At 38.1% G+C, this 8,440-nt stretch overlaps 1 non-coding gene across 1 annotated transcript; it reads left to right on the forward strand.

The window, feature by feature from the left end:
* Positions 1–8,044: 8,044 nt before the first annotated feature.
* Positions 8,045–8,151, forward strand: LOC140853922 (small nucleolar RNA R71). The gene has a single exon (XR_012137063.1). It is a non-coding gene; the product is annotated as a small nucleolar RNA R71 (small nucleolar RNA).
* The last annotated feature ends 289 nt before the right edge of the window (positions 8,152–8,440 follow it).

The following is an 8,440-nucleotide window of genomic DNA, read 5'->3' on the forward strand; positions in this document are numbered from 1 at the left end:
CGACGATACGTGATCGACTAAAGGCAACGGACTTAGCCAAGTCGATAAAATACCAACTTGGATCGACATACAGTCTGCACACAACCTACGGGTTAGCTGATGATATTCGACACATAGCCAACTACCTCTTCGATTTCAAACCAACTACCTAAATCGATGAGTGGGTGGTAGCACCCCACTGGCTCATTCAACTGACTTTCGAATCTCAGAACACGGGCATCAGTCGAGCAGCTGAATATCAAACATGACCACTATGCTATCCCATCAGGTCACATCAAGTCACATCATCCTGAAGCCATATCCTGGACACTCAGCTGTGCGCTGTCATGAGAAACCATGAAGTCACTAATTATGCCCACAAAGTTATTAATTATGCCACACGTATGATAAGACTCGCCACCACGGCTACCTGCGCACCGAACAAAAGGCATGTCTGCTATCTGGGCCAGTGGGATGCCCTATATTGCTCAGTATGGCCAAGAAACTTGGAACAGGCCTTGATGTGCAAATCTTAAAATTTGTAAATAAAACCGCAAGCGCACAGTGTGCAGAGTAGGACGACCAGCAAGTATGGATCGATCCCACAGAGACTTGGTTTAAAAATGATTTTCAAATCTATGCTCAAGCGAGCTTTAACGAAAATCGAAAATCGAAAGTTGTTTGCTAAAGACAATAAGACTAAGGATCTATGGTTTTTGAATCCACTAGATCTAGATTAGAAATTCTACCTAGAATTTTTCTTATTGATCCTAACGACTACTCCTCTTGTCTTTCCCAAGCATAGATTATGAAGGGACTAAGGCCCAACGATAACCCATCAAGATTCTTTACAGGGGAGCAGTAACTAGGATCCTTAGGGTTTTCTCCTCCTATGCACTGAATCAAGCATGAACTATGAAGGGACTCTGACCCAACTGTAGTTCATCAAAAATTCTTGGCAAAAGAGAAGAAAAAAAAATCCTAAGAAAAAGAAAGAACCCTATGTAAAACCCCTACTCATGATCTAGCTTCATCGCAAATCCTAGAAGGGATGCTTAGCTAGACATGATCTAAATCTACTTGCAAAATTTAAATGCAGAAAAATAAACTACCCTAATTTCATAAATTAAACTATCCTAATTGCATTAATTTAAACTGCATAATTTAAACTAACCTAATTGCATAAAATTAAATTGCATAAATTAAACTATCCAAATTGCAAGAAAAATAAATTGCATAATGTAAGAGATAAAATTGCATAAAAATAAGATTTTATAAAAAAAAAATTTATTACAAAAACCTCAAAGCTCGAAGCTTGAAAAGAAAGCTAAAAACCTCACTATCTAGGGTTACAAGCTTGATCGGAAGGCAAGAATCCCCTCTCCCCCCAAAAAAACAAGGGCCTTTGGGAGCTTTTTATAGGCATTTGGGGTTATAAGGTTTTCAAAACTTTAGATGTGGGACTAAGAGATTTTAGAGGGCTGTTAGGGGGTTTAGGGGCTCAAATCTCGCTCAAAAAGCACTTAAATCCATCAAGAAACCCTAGAAATTGTTTCAGCCGTCCGATCTTCATCTAAAGGACCCAATTCATCTAATAAATCAAGCCGGAAGCGATTCTGGGCCGTCGGATCACGATCTGGGTGAAGCGCTGCCGTTGGATCACGCTGCAGAGATGGGATCAGGTCGGATGCATCGCGGACCATCCGATCAAGGCGCTGGAAGATTTCGTCCGTTGGATCGTGCTGCAGAAGGATCCCGTGTTGTCCTAGTGTTTATTGATTCTTGCAATTGCCTTGATTACGGTTGGATCTTGACCGACTGTGATGGTGGCCGTCCGATGGCGCAAAAATGTGGAGCGTTGGATCTTGATCAGAGAAAATCAGACCATCGAGTGATGTGAAGTTACCAGGTTGCCCTTCGGACCTTCTTCTCTCTCCTCATGAGCCCTGGACCGCGCGCGTGGATCGGGCTCGTGATGCGTTGCGATGAGCCGAGACTCACTGATTGGCTGGTTTATGGTGCGCCGATGGGTCCATGGTCCAGGCGCCTGTTGCTGTGGACCAAGCGGCTAACCAGATCACCAAATCAGTTGATTTTTTATCAATTTTGATCTGATTTGACTCGGATTTGACCCAATTGAGTCTTCTTTCTTCATTCTTCAATTTTGGGTCAATTTAACTCCGTTTTGCGTAAAATTTACGCCGTTGGAATCCTCTTTCCTTGTTCTTTCTATTGATGACCTTTCTTCTGCAAAATATAATAACAAGTATCAATTTTCTAATAAAATTAGATAATTTAGATATTAATTGATACTTTTTATGTCAATTTGTGACATAAATCACACCCCCCCAACTTAATCATTGCTAGTCCCTTAGCAATGTACCAAAATAAGATCATATTCCAAAAAGATGCTTCCTTTGCAAATTAATTTAAGATCAAAATTCAAGAAGTTTTTTAGTATTACTAAGTAATGAACTTCGAATTAGAATCGGTAGTCAGTCTACTTAGGAGCTTTCTTAGAGTACACTTAAAGTTTTATAGCACTTGTGTGAGTGATAACTAACTTAGTATTTCAGTATGAACTTGTACAGACCAATTATATCATTTTTCATAACTTAGTTCGATTAATTTTCTTTACACCCCAGATTAAATAAAGAACTAAGGTAGCTTTCACACTATTTTTTTTTTTTTTTGAGCATCCTGGCCTTCTCACCATCGTTTGATGCGAATCTCAATACTTGACTTAGGTGAAGAGACCCGGTTACTAAGCTTAAGGCAATCCACATTTACTCTGTGTTTTGCATTTTATTTCAGGCAGGTAGCTCTTTCCTTAAATTCAAATTTCTTCAATTGGGATGTAGAAAAAATTATCTAATTTAAATAATACTCAAATCCTTAATTGGTCTTACAATTAACACTACTTTACCTTGTTAGTGTGCATGTGCAATTGAAAGTGCTAATAGTCTTTAAATGACCTAGGCCACCAAGAGTCTAACCAGCTAATCTTCTCCGTGACTCACTACATTTATTAGCAAATACTTTCTAACTTACTCTTATTTCTTTTCTAGATTAATTTATTTCAAAAATTTTTTAATATATTAAATGCAAGAAATAATCATAGTGGAAAGAAAAGGAAATGATAACACCTGATTTTGTTCAAGCTCTCCCCCCAACTTGACCGACATTGTCCCCAATGGAGTTTATCTAATTTATTTGTCCTGAGCAAATTGAAAACAAAGAAAGCATTAGAAATTAAATAAGCTGGGTTGCCTCCCAAAAGCGCTAAGTTTTATGTCTTCAGCCAGACCAAACCTCAAAGCAATTTAATCAGAATAAGTTGGTTCATAAAGAACCATGGCATCTTCAACAGTCTCGACAGGTAATTCCAAGAATGGTTTTAATCGTTGACCATTAACTTTAAAGATAACACCATTATTGGGTTTTCTATCTTAACAGCTCCGTGTGAAAAGACTTCCTTTACTAAAAATGATCCTGTCCATCTAGACCTAAGCTTTCCTGGAAACAGATGTAATCTAGAGTTATATAAGAACACCTTTTGTCCGATATTGAAAGTTTTTCTCATAATTGATTGATCATGAAATGCTTTGGTTCGTTCCTTGTATATCCTTGCATTTTCATAGGCTTCATTTCTAAGTTCTTCTAATTCATTCAACTGAAGCTTCCTATGGTTTCCAGCGTCGTTCAAATTTGTATTTAGTTATTTGATGGCCCACATGGCTTTGTGTTCTATCTCAATAGGCAAGTGACATGGTTTACCAAACACAATCCTATAAGGAGGCATTCCTAGATTGGTTTTGAAAGCAGTTCGTTATGCCCAAAGTGCATCAATTAATTTCAAAGACCAATCCTTTCTATTGGCACTAACAATTTTTTTTGAATCTGTTTGATTTGTCGGTTTGACACTTCAACTTGCCCACTAGTTTGAAGATGATATGGTGTGGCCAATTTGTGGGTGACATTATACTTTTTCATCAATGTTGCAAAAGGTCGGTTACAAAAATGGGTTCCCGATCACTAATGATTGCCCTAGGAATACCGAAATGGGAGAGAATATTTTCTTTAAGAAACTTAATGACCATTTTGCTATCGGTATTCTACATGCAATTGCTTCTACCCATTTTGAAACATAATCAACTGCTACTAGAATATATTCATTTCCAAAGAAATTTGAAAATGATCCCATGAAATCGATCCCCCAAACATCAAAAACTTCAACTACCAAGATTGGGTTGAGTGGCATCATGTGTCGCTTGGTGATTCGACCCATTTTCTGACATTGAGCACAACTTTTACAATATTCATGAGCATCCTTAAACAAATTGGGCCAATAAAAACCACATTGGAGAACCTTAGCAGCAGTTTTCTTAGACGCGAAGTGACCCCCACATGCTTGATCATGACAAAAAGATAAAATATTCATGACTTCATTATCTGCGATACACCTTCTAATAATTTGATCAGGACATTGTTTAAAAAGATAAGGATCATCCCAAATAAAATACTTCACTTGGGCAAAGAATTTATATTTATCCTGCTTAGTCCAATGAGAAGGTATCTTACCTATGGCTAAATAATTTATAATATCAGCAAACCAAGGTTCAGTAGACACAGACATGAGTTGCTCATCTGGGAAAGATTCATTGATGGGTGGTTCACTAGATGGTGCAACTGAAATTCGGGACAAATGATCTTCTACAACGTTCTCAGTGCCTTTCTTGTCCCTAATTTCTAGGTCAAATTCTTGAAGGAGCAAAATCCATCTGATTAAGCGTGCCTTGGCATCCTTCTTTGCTAGGAGATGTCTAATGGCTGAGTGATCGGTGTAAACAATGATGTGGGTCCCAACCAAATAAGATCTAAATTTCTCTAAAGCAAAGACAACGGCAAGGAACTCCTTCTCAGTTGTGGTGTAGCTAAGCTGCGCATCATTTAAGGTTTTACTTGCATAATATATCACTCTAGGCAGCTTATTTATCCGTTGACCTAAGATTGCACCCACAACATGATCGGACGCATCACACATTAATTCAAATGGTTCAGACCAGACAGGAGGATGAATAATTGAGCTGATACAAGTGCTTTTTTTAGAAATTCAAACGATTCCAAGCACTCATGAGTAAATTCAAATTTGGTATCCTTTGTCAAAAGATTAGTCAGTGGACGTGCTACTTTGCTAAAGTTGGCAATAAACCTCTATAGAATCCAGCATGACCTAAAAATGAACGTATTTCTTTCACAGATTTAGGTGATGGAAGACTTGCAATTAGATCTATTTTGGCCTTGTCTACTTCAATCTCCTTTTTAGAAATGACATGACCAAGAACTATTCCCTGTTTGACCATAAACTGACATTTTTCCCAGTTGAGAACTAAGTGCTTCTCCTTACATCGTTCTAGAACTAATTGCAGGTGATTCAGACACTCGGAGAAGATTAGGCCAAAAAAGAAAAGTCATCCATAAAAATTTCTAGAAATCGTTCTATCATATCTGAAAACATGCTGATCATGCATCTCTGGAAGGTTGTCGGTGCATTACATAGTCCAAAAGCATTCGTCTATAGGCAAAAGTACCAAATGGACAGGTGAATGTAGTCTTTTCTTGATCTTCAGCGGCTATGGGGATCTGGTTGTAACCGGAGTATCCATCAAGAAAACAGTAAAACTCTTGTCTGCTAGTCTTTCCAACATTTGATCAATAAATGTAAAGGAAAGTGATCTTTCCTTGTCGCAGCATTCAACTTTCTATAGTCTATACAGACCCTCCATCCCGTTTGGATCCTAGTTGGGATAAGTTTGTTTGCATCATTTTGGACCACTGTTACCCCAGATTTCTTGGGTACTACTTAAACTGGGCTTACCCAAGAGCTATCAGAAATAGGATAAATTATTCTACTATCTAGGAGTTTCAGAATCTCCTTTTTAACTACATCCTTCATAGCTGGATTAAGCCTTCTTTGGGCTTCTCTTGTTGGTTTAGCCTCTTCCTCTAAGTATATTCTATGTTGAACTATAGAAGGGCTTATTCCTTTGATATCTGCTATGGTCCAACCTATTGCTTCTTGATTTGCTTTTAGAACTGACACTAACTCCTCCTCTTGCTTGGGATCTAGGTCTGATGCAATAATTACAAGCAAAGTTTCTTTGGGTCCTAGATATGCATACTTGAGATGTTCTGGGAGGGGTTTCAGTTCTAAAATGGGTGCTTCCTCTATCGATGGTTTAGGTGATGATTTCACCATCTCAATGATTGTTCAGTAGGAAGTGTCGATTCCTGATTAATCTGATTTTCTTTAAGTATTTCATTGACATCCTCAGACTCATGGATTAACCAGGGGTTAGACTCTAGGTCGACTTCATCATCACTAATGTCAATGGATTCATAAATACCATCTTGGACTACATTGACATCAGCATGAGAAGAGGATTCCTATTCTAAGTTAAAAACATTAAGCTCAATGGTCATATTTCCAAAGGATAACTTCATTAGACCATTTCGACAATTGATTTCAGCATTGGCCGTAGCTAAGAATGGTCTTCCTAAAATGACAGGTATATGTCCTTTAGGATTCGCAACTGGCTCAGTCTCTAAAACAATAAAATCTACAGGAAAAATAAAATTTTCAACCTTTATCAGAACATCCTCGATCATTCCCTTAGGGATCCTGAGAGATCTATCGGCTAATTGTAATGTGATCCCAGTAGGTTGAAATTTTTCTAATCCTAGTTGCTCATACACCGAATATGGAAGGATATTCACACTAGCTCCTAGATCTAGCAAGGCCTTTTTTATATTGGTTTCTCCAATAACACAAGAAATTGTTGGAGCTCCAGGGTCCTTATATTTAATTGGCACATGGCTAGATAGGTATGAACTGACACTTGCAGCCAAAAATGCTTTCTTTGGTACATTAGTGGTCCTTTTCCTAGTGCAAAGATCTTTTAAAAATTTGGCATAAGTTGGAACCTGATGGATTATATCTAAAAGAGGAATATTAACTTGGACTTGTTTAAATACCTCTAAAATTTTTCTAAATATTCAGATTTATTGGATTTCAGTCTGTTTGGAAAAGGAGCTCTAGGACTTTTAAGTACTGGACTAGGTGAATTTTCAGTTTCTGGTGCTTGAGGTTGAAAGGTAGTAATTTTAGAAGGTGACTCGGCAGATGAGTCCTCTATATCATCAAGTGCAACTACCTTATTATCTATTTGTTTTCCCGATCTTAAGGTATGAATGACATTTACACCATTAACTTGGTTTCCTTGTTGGGGTCGTGGACCATTTTGGTTCCTAGGATTTGGCTAGGTTGGCAAGGTAACCTACCATGTTCTCGTTCACTAATGGTCGAAGCCAGCTGACTTACTTGCATTTCCAGACGGGCTATAGCTTGGGTGTTATTATTTATGAGTTGACCGTGGTTTGCATAAAGCCGGTATGTGTCTTCATCATGGCTTTTAGGCTTTTCTCTAAAAAGGTAATTTTCTTGTCATTATCATGGAAGCCTGGCGGGTTGTTCATCACTGGTTGGACTTAGATTTTGCTGATTGAAATTTGGATTGTCTACATTAGGATTCTGAGACCATGAGAAATTCGGGTGATTCCTCCAACCTGGGTTATATGTGGGTGCATAAGGATTGTTCAATGTCCTTGATAGGTGGCATTCACCTGTGCACACTCATTCGAGTAGGAACATTCTTCTAAGACATGGTCTGATGCATTGCACCCTTTACACATGGGTGCAGATATTTGATTTACATTGGCTGGTCTCTGTAATTCTAAGGCTTCCAATCTACGTGTTAAGGTTGCAATCTTGGCCTCTGATGCTAGGGTTGGTTGAATTTGATGCATTCCTCCTCTTGAAGGTGTAGCTTTATCAGGTTACCTAGTTGTTTCCCACTGTAAATTTTTCTCGGTTAGGTCTTCTAAGAATTGCCAAGCTTCAGTAGTTTCTTTGTCCATCAATTGGCCTTGGCACATGGACTCTAGCATGGTTCTTGAGTTTGAATCTAACCCCTCATAGATGATCTGGCATAGTCTCCAAATTTCTATTCCATGATGTGGGCATTGGGTCAAAAGATTCTTGAAACGATCAAAGTACTTCCAAAATGATTCACCAGCTAGTTGGTAAAATTGATTTATTTCATTCCTAATCCTAGCTGTTTTATGATGGGGAAATACTTTTTCAAAAATGTTCTCACAAAGCCCTCCCTGATAGTGACAGAATGGTTTGGCAGACTATAAAGCCACTTCTTAGCATTATCCTTAAGGGCAAAGTTGATTAATCTAAGTTTGACCTCATCCTCTGTTAATTGCAGTTTCATGGTTGCACATACCTCCTCAAATTCTCTAATAAATATATAAGCATCCTCTAATCCTGTGAATTTTGGAAGCATATTTATGATTTGAGGTTTGATTTCAAAATTGTTAGCTGTGGGTTGTGGCA

This window comes from Elaeis guineensis, chromosome 14 (assembly GCF_000442705.2).
Source record: "Elaeis guineensis isolate ETL-2024a chromosome 14, EG11, whole genome shotgun sequence".
In the NCBI taxonomy this organism is placed as follows: Eukaryota; Viridiplantae; Streptophyta; class Magnoliopsida; order Arecales; family Arecaceae; genus Elaeis; species Elaeis guineensis.